Below are 10,710 nucleotides of genomic sequence, written 5' to 3' on the forward strand. Positions count from 1 at the left end.
ATGACAAGAACTTCTCAATTTGGTGAGTTGATCTTTGATCCAGAAGCAGAAAAAACAGCTAAATAGTTGAGAAAATTGGCTAAGTAGGCTAAGCAGATTCCTAGTACATCTGAAGGAGCCCAACCTCCAAGGGAGTTAAGTTCGGATTCGGATTTGGATTTAAATTCCAAAAACGAAACCATGGCTACTAGGACTTTGAAAGAGTTGACTGCTCCTGATCTAAACCAACAACCTTTGTGTATTCAATACCCTGCTTTAAATATTGCTTTTGAGTTAAAATCTGGACTAATCCATTTATTGCCTAAGCTTCATGGTCTTACAGGTGAAGATCCACATAAGCATTTAAAGGAATTTCATGTTGTGTGTTCCAGCATGGAACCTCAAGGAGTTTCAGAGGATCAAATCAAGCTTTGAGCTTTTCTTTTCTCACTGGAAGGTACAGCTAAGGATTGGTTGTATTACCTTCCTTTTGAAATAAGATGAAGCAGATATTTTTGGAGAAGTATTTTCCTGCTTCCCGTGCTGCCAACATAAGAAAAGAAATTTGTGGCATCCGACAATATAATGGAGAGAGTTTGTATGAGTATTGGGATCGATTTAAGAAGCTATGTGTAAGTTGTCCCCATCATCAAATAAGTGAGCAACTTTTGATTTAGTATTTCTATGAGGGACTTCTACCCATGGACCGCAATATGATAGATGCTGCTAGTGGAGGAGCTTTGGTTGACAAGACACTAGAAGAGGCAAGGAGGCTGATTGCTAACATGGCAGCAAACTCTCAGCAGTTTGGAATGAGAATGGATCACACACCTAAAAAGGTAAATGAGGTAAGTACATATAACCTTGAGAAATAGATTTTTGATTTAACTTCTTAGTGAGGCAATTGACTGTAGGAAACATGCAAACTGTTAAGGTATGTGGAATTTGGTCGGGTTCGGGTCATGTTACTGACATGTGTCCTGCATTACAAGAGGATGAATCAATGCAACATGCTAATGCAGTAGGAAATTATGGATAGCCACAATGCAGGTATGATCCCTTTTCTAGTACTTATAATCCAGGATGGTGAGATCATCCCAATTTAAGTTATGGGAATTAACTGGTGCAAAACTGATACCAGCAGCAAAGACCATAAGTGAATCAACCACCTCCGCCTCCCTCAAATCAAGGTATGTCACTTGATGAAATTGTTAAGGCTTTGGCTAGCAACACACAATAGTTTCAACAGGAGACCATAAATAGCATTCAAAATATAGAGAGGCAAATTGGTCAGTTAGCTTCATCAATGAGTAAGCTTGAAGCTCAAGGTTCTAAAAAGCTTCCATCCCAAACAGTCATGAATCCCAGAGAAAATGCGAGTGCTATAGTGTTGCGGAGTGGGAAAGAAATTGATAATCAGACTCCATATGAGTCAACGAAAAAGAAGAAGCAAAGAGCAAAAGAGTCTGAAGTTCGTGAAGTTGAGGTAAATACTGAACCTAAACTGAATAAGGTTAATAATTCTGTTCTTCCTCCATTCCCTTACAGGTTGGCTAAGACTAAGAAAGAAGAATAAGAGAAAGAAATTTTTGAGACTTTTAGGAAGGTAGAGGTCAAGATACATTTACTTGATGCGATCAAACAAATCCCCAGGTACGCTAAATTCCTTAAGGAGTTATGCACTACAAAGCGCAAGTTGAGGAATAATGAGAAGATTAGTGTGGGGGAAAATGTGTCGGCTGTAACGCCCCTAAGTTCGGTAGTGCGTTCTACTGTTCCAGTGACCAGTGTTGTCCGAACAGTTAGGATGCCTAGAACTACACTTCGATATGAGTGAGGAGACATAAAATAATGAAATACAAGAAAAGAAAATACAATAAAAACAAAGGAAAAATAATAGCAATGAAATGTAACCAAGTTAAACGAGTCGAGAACCCTAGCGATGGGTGACTGCACTGGGAAGTCGTGGTGTGGACCATTGACTAGCCCTAGACCGCAGGGAACCCTGGAAAATATTTTTAGGACTTAAATAAATGTCTATTGAAGTATAAATACCATTAGAAATATCAAATAAAAATTAATTAATTAGTACAAAGAAAAGTGAGAAATCGAAAAACGGACAAAAATCAGTGTTACCGAAAAATCAGGAATGCAACCTGAACAGGGACATTATGGTCATTTGACATCCCGAGTTGTCTTTTGACCTAAATTTCCATTAAAAATAAATGATATTACACTTGGAAAATATCATGAAAAATTAAATTGGTGGTACCTAATGTAAATAGTACAAATTGGGAGCTTAATGTGAGAAATTGGGAATTTAAGATTAAATAAATATTTAATCACACATAGTGCTCCATTAACTCACCTAAGTGGACCACTACATCCTCGTTTTTGGACAGATTGTCATCTTCTTCAACCTTCCCAAAGAGCAACCAAATTGCTCCCAAGAAGAACTCCATGGCCAAAGCTTCCAAGCTCCATGCAAGCTCCATTCTCCCATCTCCAAGCCATTTTTCCATTTGATTCCTTCACAAAAATTGTTCTACACCACTTGGGCAGTAGATGGGCAACAAGAAGATCAAGTTGTGGTGAGGTTTTAAAGAGTTTCCAAAGTGGTAAGTTTGTGTTTTTGATTATTGCTTCATTAAAGTTTGTGAGGATGTTATGGGTACTTGAATTGTGGAGAGATTTTTGAGGTTTGATGTTTAAAGGGAGATGTGTATTTTTGGCAGCCATGGAAACTCCTTAAGGGCAGTTTATTCTTGCTTGTAAATGGTAGATTAAAGGGTTGATTAAGTGTTTATGTGTAACACCCTCCCTGTACCAACTCCGTACATTCTACTATTCCGGTGACCGGTGTCGGTCCGGACAGCTAGAACGTCCAGAAAAATATTTAAACTAAAGTCAGGAACCATAATTAACTCAAATATTAATAAGAAAAATTTTAAAAAAATTTTAGAAATAAAATACAACCAAGTTAAACGAGCCGGTGCCCTAGCGATGGGTAACCAGAGGGAAGTTGCGGTTCTCGCAACGAGGAGCCCTAGACCCGGGGGAAAAATTATAAAATAATTTTTGGGACTCCAGAGAAAGATTACTGAGGTTCCCATGGCATTAGAATGCCAAGAAAATACTTAGAAAAATTTTTCAATCGGTACAGATAATTTTGACCCGTTAAGCCAAACGGAGGGCATTTTGGTCATTTCGCCTTCAGAGGTGATTTTTGGCCGACTTGTCCAGTTGAGTAAATAATTAATATGACATAAAATATGAATAAACATTACTAGAAATTAAATTGAAATTGAGTAGTGATGAAAAGAAAAGAAAAATCAAAGAAAAGCTCATTTATGGCATCTTGATGATGTCATTAAGAAAATTTTGACCAATCACAATTAAGCCATTATTTGACTAACTATTAAAAGAGATAAAAGAAGACCAAAATAAGAAAAATTCCAGCAGCCACCACTCCCACAAAAACACACCCGTAGCTCTCCATTTTCCATAACCATTCCACCATGAAAGCTCCACCAAAGCTCCCTTTCTCTCTTTGTTTCACTACTAAACCTTAAACACTCTTCACTAAAACTTGTCCCCACACCTTAAACAACCTTTTGGTAGCCTAGAAAGTGAAGGAAAGTGAAGTTTAGAGGTGGGAAAAATCTGCCCTAATCAAGGTTAGTGCATATATGTAGTTAAAATTCCTTAATTCCATGATTTAGGCTTGTAATGGATGAGAAATTGTAATTTAAATGAGCAAAAACTCATGTGTATGAAACATGAATTTCGGCTGCCCTAGCTATGGAATAGGAGGGAGTGTTTTTGATGAGCTTGAAGTGAGCTAGAATCATGTTGGAAGTTTATAAACACAAGCATAATGAATTAAAAGCTAACTAAAGTAAATTGTATAAAACATGAATTTGAATTAGGGTTTTGTGAGCAAAATGTAAACATGGTTTAGGAAATTATTATAGAACATTTTAATGGTCAATTAGTGACCATTTTAGGTAAGTTGACCATAAAATGGACTGAAAAATAGGATTGCAAAGTGAAGTTGCAGGCTGCCCTAGGACAGCAGCAGAGGGACTGAAAATTCAGTCCACTTGCACTGCCATAACTTGGGCTGTGTTGGTTCAATTGGTGTTTGGCCAATTGGACATGAAACTAGGCTTATAATGGCACATTTTTTCTGAAGAAACCATGCCCAAAAGACCAAAGCAAGAGGACCAAAACTTGGCCCCAATCCGGACACCCTGCAACAGCCCCTGCAGAATTGACCAAATGAACAGTAACTGTTCATTTGGCCATAACTCACTGTAGATTTGGTCAATTGACCTGAAATTTTTACAGCAACAATTTAAGACATAGACAAACAACTTTCATGAAGGAACTTACCCCAAATTATGGCCAAAACCTAACCCAAATGGCAGTGGCAGTCACTATTTATGTTACTGTAAATATGGTAATTCTGCAGTTTTGGCAATCCGGCCAGCTTGGGTTTTTGGGCCATATCTGGAGCTAAAAAACTCCAAATGGAGTGATTCAAAAAGGGAAATTCAACTAGACAAAATAAGGAACAACTTTCATGTTTTACATTTCTTCAAATTCCCACAGTAACAGTGTCCAATGGAACAGTGAAGTTGACTCACAAAAACTGAAAATTCTGCTTGTGTTGGTTTAAACTTTGAAATGGTATAAATGCTTAATGCCAACAAGTTTGGAATGCCAAATGTGGTATGTTGGGAGTGCCAAAGTCAATGTACATATTTTTATTCTAAAAGTCAACATTTTTGTTGACCAATAAGATGAATAGTGACACTAAAAACTTGAAATTTACAAATTGAAGAATTTAAAAGTTTTAAATGCCCTAGTATACCTAACAAGATTGGTTTGGATAGTTTGGCATGCCAATAGGGTTCAGTTAGCAGTACTGCACATGGCAATATGCCATTCTGTGATTTCATGGCTTTTAGCCATTCTGACTTCGCATTGAGACTTGGCCTTGTGCTCGATATTATTTACACTTGTTAGCTCGCTGCACACCGAGATGCATATGTGACCGATGGTGTGACGGCCCGAGGTGCTAGGTACCCAGTGCCAGTTTACCCGTTATCCAGTCCAGTCGTCTAGTGTAGGTTACTTGGGGCAACCAAATGAATAAAAGTGAACAACGTTAACGGAATAATGGATATACCAATACCAAACAAAGAAAGCATACACATTCATTTTCTTGCTATTTTCTTCTATTATATTATTGCACCACTAAGCATTATTGCTTAGCGTGTTGCTTTTGCCACGCGTAGGTACTAGAGACCCCGATCGTGAGCCCAGTAGACCACAGACTGGGTGAGTCCATCCGGCAGTTCTGCTCAGTGTCCGTGTCACCTCAACTTCTGCTGTGCATTGGTAGGACACTAGGTGTCATTTTGACATTTTGAAACTTAATTTTGATTTTTCTTCATATGTAATTAAACTTGTGTAATGTATATTGATGTATATGTAAATTATGAAAATTGTATTTGTTAATGGAAAAGTAAATGTTTACTTGTGATTTATATGTGAACATCACATGTGAATGATAAATGAGAATAGAAATTGAAATGTTGAAATCTTGATATTGAGTTTTGTGTTGATATTGGAGTTGAGAATGAATGAATTTGTTTATTGGAAGTGTTTTTAACAGGTTCCGAAGAACTGTTTTCTCCAATTTTAGCTGGTATTCTGCCGAATTTTCTATAAAATTTTCGGAACCTCAAATAAATTATGAATTCAATAAATGACTTAAATGAGTTATATTTTACAAGTTATATTCAAAATTATGATGAAAATTAATTAAAGTATATTAGAGTGTGCCGGTACACCGTGTGGCATTACTTACTCGGGTATACAGTACACGGGTAAGGGGTGTCACATTTAGTGGTATCAGAGCACGGTTTAGGCGTTTCTGGTCCTAGATTGAGTCCATACCATGCATTGCATTTGTAAGAGTCGAGGTGACACTAACGCAGATCTGTTTATCTTTCTTATTTTGAATAGGATATGGACCCTTCATCTCAGAGGGCAGTCGAGGAGGAAGTGGAGAGTCATGCTCCACCTGCAGCAGTAGCTGAGACTGGGGGCATGAGAGAATCTGCTCCGCCAGCTCAAGTAGAGCCTGCTCAGCCTCCACAGGCCATGTTCCAGCCAATGGCCGACTTCTTTAAACAAATGGCCGGAGTAATGCCAGCACCACCACCACCACCAGCTCCACAGCAGAAATCACACCTGGAAAGGCTAAGGAAGTTTGGAGCTGTGGACTTCTATGGCAAGAGAGAAGATGACTCTGTTGCAATCGAGAATTGGTTGAACAGAACAGGCAGAATACTAAAACAACTTCACTGTACTCCAGAGCAAAACCTGGAAGCTGCCATCTCTTTACTGCAAGATGATGCATATGAGTGGTGGGACACCGTGTCCAGTGAAGTGTAGATAGAAACTGTAACTTGGGACTTCTTTCTTTCAGAATTTAAGAAGAAATATGTGGGTACTGTATATCTAGAAGAGAGAAGAAGAGAGTTTATTAACTCGAGGCGTAGACAATTGCTGGCCGATTATGAGAAGGAGTTTGTTCGATTGAGCCGCTATGGAAGGGAGATAGTCCCAAATGAAGCTGAAAAATGCAAGAGATTTGAAGAGGGACTAAATGACAACATCAAGATCCAGCTCACTGCCTTGGGAATCACAGAATTTACCAAGTTAGTGGAAGCTGCAATAAAGGTGAAAAAGTAAGAATCGGTGAGCGCACTGTAAGGGATAGACAGCAGAAGAGGGGCCTGTGTCGCCTAGTTCAGCCCCTGCATTTGGGAAGAAGTTCAAGGGTCCTCCTGCACAGAGTTCGGGTCAACCACGTGGTCGTGGTCACCCTGTGGGCCTGTGCCACGATTCACCCTTAGGAGAGGTCAGTCCACACCATCAGTGGGCAGCTCTCCAGGGATGGGGTTCAGGGGACCAGCCCCAACATCTTCTGCATGTCCACACTACCTTAAATGGCACAAGGGGGAGTGTTGGAGAGTAACTGGTGCCTGCTTGAGATGTGGGTCGACAGAGCATCAGCTGAGAAATTGTCCACGCAGAACCACTACAACTGCTCCAACACAAGTAGATGCACTGCTCCCGCACCACGAGAGGTAGAAAACTGCAACTGAGGTCGTTGGACCATCACAGGCTCAGATCTGAGCCAGCGGAGAGGCCTGACAGCAGACCACCAGCAAGAAATTATGCCCTGAGAGCTCAAAAGGAGCAAGATGCCCCGGACGTCATCAGGGGTACGTTCTCCCTCTACAATACTCCTGTGCATGCATTGGTGGATCCAGGATCCACTCATTCCTACATTTGCATCAACCTACCCGTAGAAAGGGGGACACTAGTAGGGGAGAGTGACCAAGAGATTCTAGTCACTAATCCATTGAGCCACAGTGTAGTAGTGAATAAAGTATACAAGGGTTGCCCGTTAAGGATTCAAGGGTATGAATTCTCGGCAGACCTAATTGAGTTACCCTTCCATGAGTTTGACGTGATATTGGGAATGGACTGGTTGTCACGTCATCAGGCAATAGTTGATTGCAAATTGAAGAGAATTTCTCTAAAAACTTCAGAGGGTAATGAGATCACGATTGTGGGGAAATGATGATTTCTTGTCCAATGTCATCTCAAATGCCATTGCAAGAAGAATGATGAGAAAAGGCTGTGAAGCCTACCTAGCACATGTGGTGGATACTAGGCAGGCTAAGCCAAACTTGAGTGACATACCCACAGTAAGAGACTTCCCAGAGGTATTTCCTGAAGAGTTGCCTGGTTTGCCACCAGAAAGGGAAGTTGAATTTGCTATTGAGACACTGCCGGGTACAACACCCATTTCCATTGCTCCTTATAGGATGGCACCCACTGAATTGAGGGAGTTGAAAACTCAGTTGCAAGAGTTGCTTGATAAGAGGTTCATACGCCCCAGTGTGTCACCATGGGGAGCTCCAGTGCTGTTTGTGAAAAAGAAGGATGGGACTTTGAGACTTTGTATTGACTACCGGCAGTTGAATAAAGTGACTGTGAAGAACAAATATCCGTTGCCTAGAATTGATGATCTGTTTGATCAGTTGAAGGGAGCAGGAGTATTTTCTAAGATTGATCTCAGATCAGGGTATCATCAGCTAAAGGATGTAGATGTGCCCAAGACTGCATTCAGGACCCGATATGGGCATTATGAGTTCCTAGTGATGCCCTTTGGCTTAACAAATGCACCAGCGGCATTCATGGACCTTATGAACCGTATCTTCCATCCATACCTAGATCGGTTCGTAGTGGTCTTTATTGATGATATTTTGGTGTATTCCAAGACCAGGGAAGAACATGATGAGCATTTGAGGATTGTTCTGCAAACCCTGAGAGAAAAGAAGCTGTATGCTAAGTTGTCCAAGTGTGACTTTTGACCGAATGAGATTGCATTCCTTGGACACATAGTGTCACCGATGGGATTAGGTGGATCCCAAGAAGATAGAAGCGATGATGGAATGGAAGCCTCCTAAACACAACTGAGGTCAGAAGCTTCTTGGGGCTAGCTGGGTATTACAGGAGATTTGTGAAGGGATTTTCCCTAATAGCTGCTCCAATGACCAAGTTGTTACACAAGAATGTCAGATTTGACTGGAATGACAAGTGTCAGACCAGTTTTGAGAAGTTGAAGGCTATGTTGACAGAGGCACCAGTGTTAACACACAAGGTCGTGAAAGGACTTTGTGGTCTACAGTGATGCCTCACATAATGGGTTAGGGTGTGTATTGATGCAAGAGGGGAAGGTGGTCGCCTATGCTTCCAGGCAGCTAAGGCCACATGAACAGAATTACCCTACCCATGATCTAGAACTTGCAGCAATTATCTTCGTGATCAAGATATGGAGGCATTACTTGTATGGTGAAAAGTGCTACATTTACACAGACCACAAGAGCCTGAAATATTTGCCAACCCAGAAGGAGCTCAACCTTAGACAGAGGCGATGGATTGAGTTCCTAAAGGATTATGACTGTGTAATTGACTACCATCCTGGGAAGGCAAATGTAGTTGCTGATGCTTTGAGCAGAAAATCCATGACAGCTTTGAGATCATTGAATGCCCGTCTATCTTTGGTTCGAGATGGAGCTATTTTGGCCGAAAGGTAAGTGAGGCCAAACCTGCTACAGCAGATACTAGATGGGCAAAAGGCAGATGAGAAGTTAATGGCTATTATGAGCAAGATCTCAGAGGGAAAAGCAACTGACTATGAGGTGAAAGCAGATGGGTGTCTGTACTACAAAGGAAGACTGTGTGTACCAGATGATGGGGAATTGAAGACCAGTATTCTAAAAGAGGCACACACCAGTGTGTATGCTATGCACCCAGGAAGTACAAAGATGTATCATGATCTGAAGCTTCAGTATTGGTGGCCTGGTATGAAGAAGGACATAGCTGACTATGTGACTAAATGCTTGACATGTCAGCAAGTCAAGGCAGAACATCAAGTTCCATCAGGTTTGCTACAGCCTATACGCATACCTGAATGGAAATGGGATCGGGTCACCATGGATTTTGTAAGTGGTCTACCTCTCACCCAGAAGAAACATGATGCAGCATGGGTGATAGTGGACAGATTGACCAAGTCAGCACACTTTCTGCCAGTTAGGACTGACTACTCACTGGAGAAGTTAGCAGAATTGTATATCAGTGAGATAGTTAGACTGCATGGAATCCCACTTTCCATCATATCTGATCGAGACCCAAGGTTTACATCGAGATTTTGGAAGAAGTTGCATGAATCCTTGGGTACACAACTCCATTTCAGCACAGCTTTCCATCCTCAGACGGATGGGCAATCAGAAAGAGTAATCTAGGTAAACAATTGAAACCCATGAAATTGATACAAATATTGAATTGAAATGATAACAATAACGTGAAATATATGTCAGGTCCTTGAGGATATGCTGAGGAGTTGTGTCATTGAGTTTGAGGGAAGCTGGGATAGATATCTCCCACTGGCAGAATTTGCATACAACAATAGCTACCAAGCTAGCATTCAAATGGCCCCATATGAAGCACTGTATGGGAGAAAATGTAGAACTCCAGTGTGCTGGACTGAATTGGGCGAAGACAAACTGGTAGGGCCAGACCTGGTGAAACAGACTGAGGAGAAAGTGAAACTAATCAAAGCCAACTTGAAGGTTGCCTCGCATGCATGTAAATCTTATGCCGACCTGAAGAGAAAAGAAATAGAATATGTGGTTGGCGACAAAGTGTTCCTCAAGGTGTCACCATGGAAGAAAGTATTGAGGTTTGGAAGGAAAGGTAAGTTGAGCCCTAGGTTCATTGGCCCATATGAAATCATCGAACGTGTGGGTCCAGTGGCCTATAGGCTAGCTTTACCACCAGAGCTGGACAAGATCCACAATGTGTTCCACGTATCCATGCTCAGAAGATACCGCTCAGACCCTTCACATGTCATCTCCAGAGAAGAAATTGAAATACAACCGGATTTGACATACGAAGAAGAACCTCTACGGATCTTGGCTCGGGAAGTGAAAGAGTTGAGAAACAAGCAAATTCCATTGGTGAAAGTGCTTTGGAGGCACCACAACACCAAGGAGGCAACTTGGGAAAGTGAAGAGATGATGAGGCAACAGTTCCCTCAACTGTTTGCATCAGGTAAATTTCGAGGACGAAATTTAAATT

General features: G+C 41.0%; 1 non-coding gene across 1 annotated transcript; it reads right to left on the minus strand.

The window, feature by feature from the left end:
• Positions 1-527: 527 nt before the first annotated feature.
• LOC131169941 (small nucleolar RNA R71) lies at positions 528-634 on the minus strand. Its single transcript, XR_009140885.1, has one exon. It is a non-coding gene; the product is annotated as a small nucleolar RNA R71 (small nucleolar RNA).
• Between the last annotated feature and the right edge of the window lie 10,076 nt (positions 635-10,710).

The sequence above is a fragment of the Hevea brasiliensis genome, chromosome 10, assembly GCF_030052815.1.
Source record: "Hevea brasiliensis isolate MT/VB/25A 57/8 chromosome 10, ASM3005281v1, whole genome shotgun sequence".
NCBI lineage: Eukaryota > Viridiplantae > Streptophyta > Magnoliopsida > Malpighiales > Euphorbiaceae > Hevea > Hevea brasiliensis.